The sequence below is a fragment of the Solanum stenotomum genome, chromosome 8 (assembly GCF_019186545.1).
Source record: "Solanum stenotomum isolate F172 chromosome 8, ASM1918654v1, whole genome shotgun sequence".
In the NCBI taxonomy this organism is placed as follows: domain Eukaryota; kingdom Viridiplantae; phylum Streptophyta; class Magnoliopsida; order Solanales; family Solanaceae; genus Solanum; species Solanum stenotomum.
Genome location: NC_064289.1, coordinates 51,868,707 through 51,882,842, shown reverse-complemented (window position 1 = coordinate 51,882,842; position 14,136 = coordinate 51,868,707). Strand labels below are relative to the sequence as shown.

At 31.3% G+C, this 14,136-nt stretch overlaps 1 protein-coding gene across 1 annotated transcript in view; it reads right to left on the bottom strand.

The window, feature by feature from the left end:
* The window catches only part of LOC125875232 (probable serine/threonine-protein kinase PBL9), a 1,122,098-nt gene that overhangs the window by 941,373 nt on the left and 166,589 nt on the right, over positions 1-14,136 (bottom strand). The window lies entirely within an intron of this gene.

The window sequence follows — 14,136 nt, the reverse complement described above, 5'->3', positions numbered from 1 at the left end:
TAGCAGATAGTCCCAGGCACTTTTGGGCCTGGGTTATTCCTGTATTATTTCATTTTAAGGAATAAATGGGCTATGCCCAATGTTGAATTAAAAAAAAAATGCACACAATACATTCACATTGCATTTCACCATTATGGCAATTATAAATACCATGCCATCAAATTAGATCAAATTCCAACAATCAAATGGGAAAATTAACAAGATAATATTGATGGCTTCTTCTTCTCCCTCCTCCTTTTTTTTCTTTTGCGCAACACTAGTCTCATGCTTAATCGTTTCTTCCTAACTAGCCATGAAAACTATATATATACTTTGACATAACAAAGTAAATGGATATCATAAATTTGAAATATTAAAATTATCATTTTTTATTAATGGCAAAGGCAAATTACGTTGAATTCCTTTTCTTCCTTCCACTATACGATGAAGATTATTTTTAAAATTAATTATATTTTAAACAAATGGAAAAATGTTTAGGTTCATGCTATAAAATTTCTCTTTAGTTTTACTAAATAAAGGGAATAAGGTAAGCTTTGAGGTCTATTGAAATTATCTACCTAGTTTTATTTCAAAATTTAAATATAAGACTTTGATAAAAGAGAATTATTCAAGCTCGAAAGATTGTGAAATAAATGAATTTCTAAATATGCATAAAACTTTGAAATGTTAAACGAAAAAATAGATAGTCTAATATGACATAAAAATTACATATATAGAAATTTTATCAAATTGATGATAATTTAGATATTTAACATCATTTAACTTAATGAAAAATTCTCTTACACATTATTGCACACAATCATTTTGAGATTACATTGAATTTCACCCTTATAAAATTACTTCAAATTCATCAATCAAAAGGGAAAAATGAGCAAAAACAAGACAATGTTCACATTTTCTTCTTCTTCTTCTTCTCCATTTGGCTCAACATTGGTCTTATGTCTAATTGTTGCTTCCTTAATAACACCAAGTAGAAGTAACCACTTGTCTGATGTGTGCATCAAATCAAAGAGTCCAAGATTTTGCTTGCAAGTTTTTGGCCTAAATCCTCATAGGAGTCCTTATGAGTTGACACAAGAGGCTATCAACTTAGCATTGACAAATGCTTATGAGACAAAAAATAAGATTCACATCTTTCTAGATCAGACAAAACATCATAACTTAAAAGTGATATACAAACAATGTTTGCACTTTTACCAATCTGTCATTGATGGTTTAGAAGACGCGGCTGGACACTTTTTGAAGGACGGGTTATATAGTGTTGTGAACTCTATAGGAAATAGAGCCCAAGTAAATGCTTTTCTATGTGAGAATGCATTTCAAGGAAAAATAGGTTATGCTTATGACTCCACTCTTACAAAGGATAATGAGAATTTGGAGATTTTTGGTAGTATTATTGTGTCTGCTGTTGATCTTCTATATAATCCTTAATCAGTAAAATGTAGTATGTGATAAATTCACGTGTTAGATCAAGAATATCAATGATGAGAAAACAATTGTTTTTTTTTGTATTTTTCTGGGAAGGGGGCTACAAGAGTTTCAAAGCACTGTCACTAAAAAAAGATGTGAACAACTCTATATCTCATAAATTTTATGGAGAATTAATATTTTTGTTCTATCACAATTTGCAACGTAATTAAACATTCACTACAATAAAAATAACTTTTAGCAGCATTAAATATTGACATTAATAAAGATTGTTAAAGTCTTACCAGCATTAGTTAAGTGCCATTAGAATCAATGTCGCTAAAGGCTTTAAGGACATATACAAAGAGTGCTAATTGTTGCTAAAAATACATATTTAGCGACAATTAAGAATTAATTATCGCTAATAAGTAGTGATTTGTCAATTAGGACAAGTACCAAAAGTCTTCCTGAGTTATATTTTCCCTTTAATGTACCACAACAGACAAATACCAAAAAACTAAAATGTAAAATATTGATATATAAAGTAAGGGCAAACTACATTTACTCCCTTCTTTTCCTTTTTTTTTTTTTTTAATCTTTTATAAAAAAAAAAGGGAATTTAATTGTTTATGCCCATTCTATAAAGAAAGTTCTCTTTAGTTTCAAAATAAAACAGAAAAAAATTAAAAGAGGTAAGTTTTAATTTGAAGTCTATTGAATATTGATATGATACACCCCACTTTACCCAAATTTTAAAATATTAAGACTTTTATGGAAGGAAATTATTCAAGATCAAAAGGTTGTGAAATAAATAAATTCCTCAATATACATAAATTTTTTTGAAGGTTAATTAAAGAAAAATGGAAATTCTAAACATGGCATAAAATGAATATATATATATAGAAATTTAATTAAATCAATGATAATTCAGAATTTACATAATCTACTTAATGAACAAGATTTTCTCAAACATTATTGCACACAATCTTCTTGATATATAGCTACACATTTACATTGAATTTTAACCTTATAAAATTACTTCAAATTCATCAATCAAAAGGGAAAAATGAACAAAAACAAGACAATGTTCACATTTTCTTCTTCTTCTCCATTTGGCTCAACATTAGTCTTATGTCTAATTGTTGCTATCTTCGTGACACCAAGTACAAGTAACCACTTGTCTGATGTGTGCATCAAATCCAAAAGTCCAAGGTTTTGCTTGCAAGTTTTAGGCCTAAATCCTCATAGGAGTACTTATGAGTTGACTCGAGAGGCCATCAACTTAACATTGGCTAATGCCTTCGAGACAACAGAAAAGATTCACACCTTTATCAACCAGGCAAACGATGAAAATTTAAAAAAAGATATATGAATATTGTTTGAGTTTTTATCAAGATATCATTCGTAATTTAAAAGATGCGGAAGAGCATTTTTTGAAGGAAGGTCCAAATTTTGATGTGAGCGCTGCAGGAAACATAGCCCAATTACATTCTTATCAATGCGAGATTGCATTTCAAAGAAATGTTGGCTATATTTATGACTCCCCTCTTATAAAGGATACCAAGAACCTAGCGATTTTTGGTAGCATCGTTGTGTCTGCTGTAAATCTTCTATATAATTCGACGTTAATAAAATAATAGTGCATGATAAAAGTTTTATATATATATATTCAAAATTTTAGTAGATATGTACAAATGTTAGATTTCAAGCCTAGTAAACTGAAGTGTTCAATGGGATCATTTATATCTTGAACCAATAAATTAAACTCAAATCCTGGAAAAGCCATTTTATGGGATTATCTGATTTGAATTTGACCTCTGATTTTTGATATTTTTGAAAAAGGATAATATAAATCTTTCATATTTGACTATCTCATAATTGATTTTTACTATTTTTGAAACAGGATAATATAAATCTTTCATATTTGACTATCTCATAATTGATTTTTACTATTTTTGAAAAAGGCTAATATAAATCTTTCATATTTGACTCTCTTCTGGAGAGACAAATTTGAACCTCTATAAATGGTAAGACTTTTTCTTCTCATAAAATAAATAATAGCATTCTGTCACGATCTAAACCATAGTAATTTACAACCATGCAAAATCACCTGTGGGAGGACCAATAACTAACCCAACACACCATTTATTAAAAATAGTTCATCACATAAAACAATTTAAAAACAACTAAAGAATTGAGTCCCAATAAACTCAATTCAATAGTCAAAACAATTGCAGAAATAACAATCCCTAAAAATTCAAAATCGTGGTACCAAAACTTTAATGTCTAAAATAAAGAGGACGCAACCCTAAAGTTTAAAAACAATAAATTAATAGTCGAAGAATGTCTTAGTCCGAAAAGATGGACAAGAAAAGCAAGGGAATCCACGACAGTCTGAAAGAATAACTTACCCTTGAATTTGAAGTCAAACATCTATTAACTAAGGTCTCAGATCAACCATTGGAAGATTCCCTGTACACAACAAAGAAAAAACAAGTGCAATATTAGTACACAAATCACAACGTACTGATAGGATCACTCGATCATTCCCAAATATGAAAGTAAGCAATTTACCAAAATGCAGTAACACATAACAATACATATAATAACAATCACCAATTAATATAGACTCCTAGTCACATTCATGAAACAACAAATACCTAGATACATGTCTCACATGATCACAAATGCAAATGTCCAGTCCTCTTATTGAACCATAAACATATACCTGATCCTCTCATGGAACCCACACTTGATCTGTTAGTGTATCAGGGTGGTATTCGAGCCAACTATTGTTATTGTAGCAGCGTGGTATTCGAGCCAACTATTGTTATTGTACCAACGTGGTATCCGAGCCAATTAAGTTAGTGTCATATCAGGTGTTGTACCTGAGCCAATCAACAATCACTTACAATCATGCACAAATCACTAACACAATGAAAAATACCACTTGAAAGCCACAAGTCACATAAATAGGTCCATTGTATGAGATTATCAAAATGATGTCATTCCATATGCTTCTCTATGTTTTTCCTAACATGCATTGCACAAATAATACTACAAGCAGTAGACATGCATACATACATAAATCGGAAAACATACAATCATCACCTACCTTGAATTAAGCCTCTTGAAAACTCTAAAGAACTCTAACTTTCCCCTTTTGAAGTGTCTTGGGTTGTTCTTGGTCTAAACAATTAAATAAATGCAACAATTAATCTAAAAATGACCTAAACATTACTCGGATTATAACCAAATCCTATCCCTAGGCCAATTCATGATTGTCCTCCCCAACTTAGGGATTTTCCACCATGAATCATGTCAAAATCCTCCGCTAAGAGTAATATCTTAGATTCTAAGGCTTAAGAATGAATATACAAGGTTGGGGAGTAACAAACTTACCTTTACCGATGAATTATGTAAAAAATTGAGTAGAATTTGCCCTAAATCTCCCCTCTTGAATCCCAAGAACAAACTGTAGAAATTAAGAGGTTTTAAGGTTGATTCTGTATAAAAATCCCTCTTTCCCCGCTATAATGGCCAAATCCGTTATAGCGGAACTTACCCCGCTATAGCGCTTGCACACGCTCACTACAGCGGGAGCCTCTCACGATAGGGACTATGCGAAAGTACTGCTGCTTCCAAAATTTCTGAAAAGTGCCTTTTTCACAACACACATACTTCCCTTGACGTCCCGATCTATTCCTTCCATGCCAAAATTAATTTTGAGAGTTCTACTTACGTGAATTCAATTCCGTAAAGCACTATAGGTTCCTTAATGTCTTGGCTACAAGAAAATATCAACCAAGCCTAGACATTACACCCCACCCATCCTTAGATGACCAACACTCCACTTAGCCAAGATTCTTTCTAAGGTTAGCCTAGCCTAGCCTAAATTTTTTAAGTCACTATCCACAAAAAATTATTGCCCAAATTTTTTCACTATTGATCTACTCATAATGACTGAAACGGATTGTGTACCACATTCACAATGGAGTTTTCAAACAAAGTCTTGTTTAAGGAAAAACTATTCTCTCAAAAATTTAATACTTTTGTTATATCAACTATATGTTAGTCAATTGATCAAATCATTTTATATATTTGTTTATACTTTTGTCATTTGAAAATTGAACTCTTGTCTGAAGATGTGAATACAAATTGGAATTGTTTCTAAATTTTTGAGTAACTTGGAGTGAAGAAACACTTTTGGATGTTTCTTAAATTTTGATAAAACAAATATTACTAGTGTTATGGAATATATTTACTGTTTATTACTAGTGCTATAGAATATATTAACTATATAATACTATTAGGATCGATGAGGTGCCTATTTATTCAAAAATTAATATTTCACTCCCCCCCTCCCCCGCCCCCCCAAAAAAATGATAATCAGGATATTCCTCTCAAAAATTAATTTACATTCAAAGCTTTTAAAATCGATTTAATTTTCACGAGTTTTTGACTTTCTTTAATAGTTTTGTTTTGGTATATAATGCACAGATAAATTCATGTATTTGGCATTAGCATTTGAATAAACATATCTTTGTTTTGTATTTTTTTAATTATAGAAATGCTTCAAAAAGGGAAAAATCTAATTTTTGGGCAATAAGTATGCTGCATTAAAATAGGGATATTCCTTTTCAAATAGTTGGTCTATGTTCACCTCATTTCAGTACTATTTATTATTAAAATTAAAAAGAGGTATTTTTTTTTATATAAATTTAATACCATTGGAATTAATGTTAATGATAAATGACACTATACTATTGAATGTCAAGGAGATGTTTCCAAAAAAGAAAAGGCTTCAAAAAGGAAAAATAAATAATTTTTGGGCAATTAATATGCTGCATTAAAATAGGGATTTTTCCTTTCACACGCCCGGATTATACATATACAACTAAATCCTATTCATATTTGTTATCAATTGTAAATAACACTATAATATTGGTTGAGGGAGGTACAATAAAACCTCACTAAATCAATATAGGTGGGATCATAAAATATTACTATTTTATAAATATATTATTTAATCAATAAATTAATATTTTTTAATTTAAAGAATGTTTTGAGATTCAACCTTGTGATGCTGGAATAATAAGAACTTTCAAGATGTATTATCGCAATATATTTTATCATAAAATATTAGAAAGCTATAAAGTGGGACAAACGGATCTAGGAAAGATTAATGTTTAGGATGATGTCAATTTTGCAATCCCGACATGGACAACAAATGTTCAGCAAGAAACACTAGCAAATTGTTTTCAACACTGCAAAATTCGTTGATGGAATGAAATCTCAAAGAATTTGAATGAACCCACTTGTGAAAACGTCATTCATGAACTTGGGGTCATGATTAATGATCTCAGTTACCGCAATAAATTGACGTCAATAACATGTTGATTACCCGAATGAAAATGATACATGTTCAGAGGTTTAGACTTAGAAGAAATTGAGGATATCATCAGAAAAAGAACAATGTTGATGATGAAGTTGAAGATAATACAATACCTTTGGAACCAGTGATGCGTAAGAAAACACTTATCACATCTAGAACTCTTCACAATCTTATGGTGCAGTTCGAAAAGAAAACATCGAAACTTTTGGATACAATAACAGAAGTTAGAGATGAACATCAACTAGAATTAAATTTTAACAAAAATCAAAACACTGTAGAATTATATTTCACTAAATTGTCTTAGATATATTTGTAATAAATAAATATTAATGTATGATAATAATGAGACCTCATATTAATATATGAGTCTCCTAAAAATATACATTATCTTATATATTTTATCGAAATGTGACATTTTTTCAAGGAAAATTTTTATGAAATAACAAACTATTAATTCAAATTAAATGTTATAGTAATAGTTTCTTTTATTTGTAATTCGCAGCAAACATTCCATGTTTTTTGCATCCGTATTTGTATATTTCGGTATACATATGTGTTGTATATATGCAGTAATTTTGTTTATATACAATTACTGTTTTAGTTTGTATACAAATTTTGCAGGACCCATTCAATATACATATGTGTTGTATATATGTAGTAATTTTGTTTATATACAAGGGATAATGGTCTAAAAAATACCCCAACTTTGGTCGGATTTGCTGTTGCAATACTAAACTTTCATGAGGACCTATTACCTCCCTAGACTATTTAATACCGTAGTTTTTTACCCCTTGAACTATTTAATAGTGTATTTTAAAGGTATATATGTGCCCACGTGGACATATTACTATTTATAATTTTGCATTATTTTTTATGTCCACGTGGGCAAATATATATGTTTAAAATACGGTATGAAATAGTCTAGGGAGGTAATAGGTCCTCATGAAAGTTTAGTATCGCAACAACAAATTCGACCAAAGTTGGAGTATTTTTCAGACCCTTATCCCTATATACAATAACTATGTTTTAGTTTGTATACCGAAATATACAAATACAAATTTTGCAGGGCCCATTCGGTATACATATGTGTTGTATATATGTAGTAATTTTGTTTATATACAATTACTATGTTTTAGTTTGTATACCGAAATATACAAATACAGATTGTTATGTATATGTATACCGAAATATACAGATTAATAGCCATAGCAAACATAAAGTTTTCTATGAAGCGCAATTATACAAACTATAGCTATAACATACAAATATGATTTTTATGTTTGCTAAACCTAAAATTTACTCTATTTTCAATTGGGCCAAGTCGGGACCGGAGAAAAATATTATTTTAAAGAGATTATTAATTTACCGAGTATTAATTTAGTGAAGTTTTACTGTATTTGTTTTTTCTAAAAAAAAGTTAGAGGACAAATAATTTTCACCCATAAAAAATCTAAAAGAATAAAGAAAAAACTACCAACCGTTTTATTTTTTTAAAAAAACTTATCTTTTTATTGTTATTTACTTAATATAATTAGTATCTCAACTTTTTTATACCATATATTATACAAAATATTGCAATTTTACAAGTTTATTATATATATATATATATAATTATTGTTTGGATTATTACCAATATGTTATTGATACTTTAAGGAGCGCGAAGGAGCACTTTCTAAAGGAAGGTCAATATTTTTACTTGAACGATGCAGGAATTGCAGCCCAACTAAATGCTTTTCGGTGCGAGAATGAGTTTCAAAGAAAATGGGGTTATGTTTATGACTCTACTCTTACAAAGGAAAACGAGAACTTGAGTATATTTGGTAGTATTGTCGTGTCTGCTATAGATCTTTTATATAATTCGACATTAGTAAAAACATAGTATGTATTAAAAGTCACAGGTTTAAATTAAAATCAAAATTCTGGATTTGATCTCTTGACGTGTATGATGTGTTAAATTGTTGTACCATGTCCCTGTTGGGAGTGCCAACCCTGAATGAGCCTTGCAATCCGAATTTAGTCGGAGCTCTAATATGGGCTCCAAACACTGGGTGGAAAACAAACAAAAAAATTGTTGTACCACGTCTCTCCCCAAAATGACATTTCTTGAAGGAGGAAACAGTGTTACTCGATAAATCTTAATAATGGATTGAAGAAATATTGTGGGAAAATAATATATGATTAATTAGAATTTAGGAGCATTCCCCTAATTATTATAAATAAGAATATAAGTGAAATTTTATTTTGCCTCTTTAATGATACTGAGTGATCGGAGGTTGAGATAAGAAGATAAAACTATTTGATTTTTCAATATCGAGGGAGATATTTGGTTTTTAAAGTAAGAGGGCTAAAATAATTTTCACCTATAGAAAATCTAAAATCTGTTTTTTGGTGACTAATCATTATATTAATCACCTTGTAAAAATATATAGACTCCAAAAAGTACCACCCATTTTTTTTAATCTCATCTTTGTATTGTTATTACTTAATAGGTGTGTATTGTGTTATGAACCAAGTTCAACCCAATGTGATACCAAGGTCGCGAAAGTAGTTACTGGGCAGACAAGAGCTATTGTGTTGAGAATAAGCAATAAGTCCAGGTTAATTTGGGATTCGGGTTGAGAGGTGGGCATGAGACCAGTTCCATAAAAAAGTAGTGGCATGCGATTGAGAGATTATGCAAATTGTTGAGAAAAATGTCTAGTCCTCTCATTCCCTTTCTCTGATGCTTCTCATCCCTTTCTTCTACTTGTGTTCTTCAATTTGCCTTTTAGTTCTTAATTTCTTTATAATTCCAATAACGAATGACTAAAATATCTATCGGTTCTTTGAGTTTGAATAGCGTTGGTTTAGTTATTGGGTTTGTTATATTGTATTGTGCAGTGTTTTTTTACTCGAAAATATAAATAAAAGAAAAATGGACTAAGTTTTTGAAAAATCGATGAAACTTATGATTTAAGAGAAATCGAATTTTCAAAAGAAACAAAGTCGCCACTTAATTTTTTTATTAAAGATCAAGAAAAAACTTAAGGTTTTCAAAAGACTTAAACAAATAAAATCAGTTGAAAATGAAACGGGTTCGAGTTTAATGTACATTCCGAGAAGGTGTTAGGCCCTCGGAATGTCCGCTAACTTGCGGTTGACCGGCGATTTGACTAAAATGACTTTTCAATTAACTTTTAAAATTTTTATCAAGTAAAAAAGAACTCATTCATTTTTTTTAATTATTTACTTATTTTTATTTTTTTAGGGGGAACAATTAAAGGTAATATTCTAAAGGGAATAATTCAAGTTGCAAGACAAATAATAAAATAAAGCTAAATATAAAATAAAATAAATATTTTTTATTTGAATATGAAAAAGAAATGGCTATCTTTGGGAAATTAATTTCGTTAAATCAAGATCAAGATAAATTGTTAGTCAAATACAAATAAACAAATAAGTAGTTAAATGAAGAGAAATCTTTGGACTTGGGCTTCCTTGCCCAAATTCAATTAATGTTGGGCTTTTGGCCCACCTGTACTAACTCTAAAATTTTGGTCCAAATAATGGACTTAAGCCCCCAAACTCCAAATCTGCTGAACCTGTCCTAATGCTAAAGTCCATCCCAAAATGATGGATTTTTGGCCCACTTTCATCAAAATAGTTGCTGGTGCTTATTTCATTGGGCCCTGGCCCATTTCTTTTGCTGCATGAACCTGCTGGAAAATATTCAAGGGCTCTGGGCTTATTTGCCTTAAAAAATCTGTGTATGCATTTTGATGTATACTGTTGTATACAAGACAAATTTTGGCCTTTTTCCCTGTGTATTTGAATTGTACCCCTGTTTCATCTTCGTTACTCCTTTGAGGTGGGGCCTACTCAAAGGAAATTGTTGGATTTGATCCAACAGAATAATGTGAGGAAAGACGGAGTCCCAAATTAGACTCGAATCAAAAGTTCATGAGAGAAAAAATATATAAGGATTAATAACTAATCATAACGTGACTCCACTAAAATAATTAAGCATGTGGGATAATGATAAGCTCAATTGCCCATCAATAGCTAAACAGACGCTCAATAGTCAAAACACTTTTATAATAATTAATCATGGTCTCAGAATGTTTAACAGTGAGCATCAAGTAGATAAACCTAAAAGAAATACATTTTTATACCACAATATGAAGAATCAAGAGTCAAAGACCTATAATGACAACAAACTTATTGACTTGGAAATAAGCTCGCTGGAAAAAGAAAACATAAGGAAGAATGCACATTTTTGAATCACGTGTAAGACACATTCAACAACTATTTGGACTAATATTAAAATAACTTATGCAAAAATCTAATATTCTATTCTCAAGCAAACAAATTTTAATGGCTACTACACATGAGAGCAAAGCAATATTACAGGTGTCGGCAACACAAAGACAAAGATTAACCAAATATATATTAAAATAATAAAGGCAACATATTCAACTCAGGTGAACCAAACAAAATCTAAACCCAAAATTAAGACTTCACAGAGAAGAGAAAAAATAGTTTTAAACAAAAGGGAAAAACATGACTCTTAGAGAATTTCAACAATGATAATATAGGGAACAATCCAAAATATTTGCAATTCAATTAGAAACAAGATAAAGAGTTAGACTAATTATCCTAAATGAAAAATGAAATCACCATGAGATTCAAAAGCCCTTAATTGGTACAGTAACATGAAAACACATTGAACATCAAGTTTAAATAGGCAAAAATGTCCTGTTAAGATGATACTACAAGTTGTAACACCTAATATGGTGAAGAAGTCAATCTAAACAACCTATATGCTTGACACTTGAAATCAAATGAATATGAAACCATTTCGAGAAAAAAAAACAAAACATAAACCAAGCAGTCTCACATGTCATGATATTGAGCCAACAAATCTAACAACTACCATCTAATACCAAGAGAAACTTTATCAAAATTTGACTCATGCTAGCTGACTCAAGATTCACAGGAATGCTAAAACGATGAACCAAATACACTAAATAACATAACTTATAACAAAGTATTGAGTATACAACACACCATATTGAAATGAAATACAAGAGGATGTAAGATTACCTTTCTTGGAGCAGCAGAACCGAGACAAAACGAGCAGGAAGTAGCGACTTTACTACGAATGGAATCTCGTTTGAAATTCGAATTCCAAAGAGAAGATTCAGAAACTCGGTGATATAAAAACTATCGTTCTAACTTTTGCTTTGATTTTTCTTACCTATGCTTGATGAATTTCAGTTTCTTTTTGTATTTTTCTCACTGCTTTCTACCAACAAATTTTCTCCCACACTTTTCACTGAAAAAGAGTAGGCTTATATAGACAAGAATTAGGGTTCATTTTTTGGGGGGAAACGGGTGAAAAACGGGTAGGAATAAGGCCTACCCAAATTCAAACTTCAAAACGCTTTCATCATTTTAGGGAAGACACCCTTTTTCTGAATTTTTCGGCCTATTCCGAAAGAGAAAAGGGAAGATGAATGTTACGAATCGATTCGATCGTCCTCGCTGTGCCACACGGCTCAATCCCAAGGCGCAAGGTCGATCCCGCGTTTGCTTTTGCTACTCTTCTCTGCTGCGACTGAGAAAGACGTTGGAAGAAGAGGACAAAAGAGATGCAACACTGCCCTCTGTTGCTGCTTTTTCGTGTATTGGACTGTGTGTCACCGTGAAAAATTGTGAATGTAGGAGGCGTCGTTTGGTTGCTGTTTGGATCGTCGTTTCGAGCTACTGTTCACGCCGTGAATTTGCTCTATTTTTCCGTGTACTCACTATTGACGCGCTGCTGATGTTGGTGTTTGGAATAGGCTGTTAACGTTGAACTGGAATTGGATCTCTTTTGGGAGGGAAAAAGGGCTGGGTCGGGTCGAGAAAAGGTGGGCTGGATTTTGGGTCTTGTTGCGGGAATTGCTGGAATTGGAAAGGTGGTGGGCTGCGAATTAGACTTGGGCAGCTGAAAATTAAAGAAAAGGGCCCAAAGTTGGTCTTTGACGTAGCTAAGTGAAAAACTAAATTAACCAAATTAGATTGAAATTGGCCAATTGAGATTACAAACTTAACCAAATTGAATTTCATTTTTAAATTCGGCTAAAATCTAAATAAGATGAATTAATATAATTAATTTAGGAGCTTCTCAATCTTAACAAAATAAAGTAGTTAATTCAATTATAAACCAATTAGTTTTTAAAAATTAACCATAATTTAAACTAAACTAATTTTAATAGAATATTTAAAATAAAATCTTTTTGAGATGATTTTCAAATATTTATGAAATATACCAATTATATCTATAAAATTATATGAAATAAATTTACTATTTATAAATTATGAAAATCGACTAAGATCACTGAAAATGACTTTGAAAAGTATTTGAATTTTAATAAACAAATTATTCTAAATCGTTTTGGGATTTAAGAAGCTTGTGAATTAATACTTATCGAGGAGGGCCAAATTTGGGTGTCAACAACTGTCCCTCATTTTACTTGGATTGACGAAATAAATTCGAGAAAGATGAAATTAACAAATCCAATTTTTACTGACCACTTCTTCATCCTTTGGGAAAGGGACTTTGGTACAGACTTTAGGAATTATGATCGAACCCCGTAAGTGGGTTTCCTACATATCTCAAGCTATATGAGAATTCAGGCCACTTGTAGTTCGATACGTTTGATTTGACACACGATTTTTAAAGACTTCAAAAACCATCCCGATACCGAATTATGAAGGGACCAGAATGCTCGAGAATAAGATTTAAGAGCGAATGTTTGAATACAACCGAGTTTCAACATCGATTCTGCCTACATATCCCTCAACTCAAGGAATCAGGCTACTTGTAGTTCGACTCGATCGGGTGAAAAGGAAATCTATTATGCAAGATAACCTTTTGGTTCTGGAACAACGACAAAGTAAGCAGAGTATGAAAAAGAGGTCATGAATGTGGCGCGCTTCACACCCATAAATAAGAACTCACACATACATAATCTCCAACACTCTTAGGGCATTGCCACTCTGATTGGAAAACTGCTTTCGGTAGAGACCAAAATTTCTGGATGCGAAACTGAAACCGACAAACCCAAAGATAAACCCACATGCCTTCTGATAGGGGTGTGATTTGATTGTGGTGGAAGTCGCTCCTCTGCTCGCGTCCTAAGAGTTTGGCACTCCTCTTTGGACTATGTCATAGTAAGAAAAGTTCCACGTTGTGCTGCATCCTTTTTGATGTCGTCTGCACATGTGGTTTGTTTTGAGAATTCATCCTCTCGAATGCTTTTGACAAAGACTGAGATAAAACTCATTAGCATAAAAATGCAATTCGAATG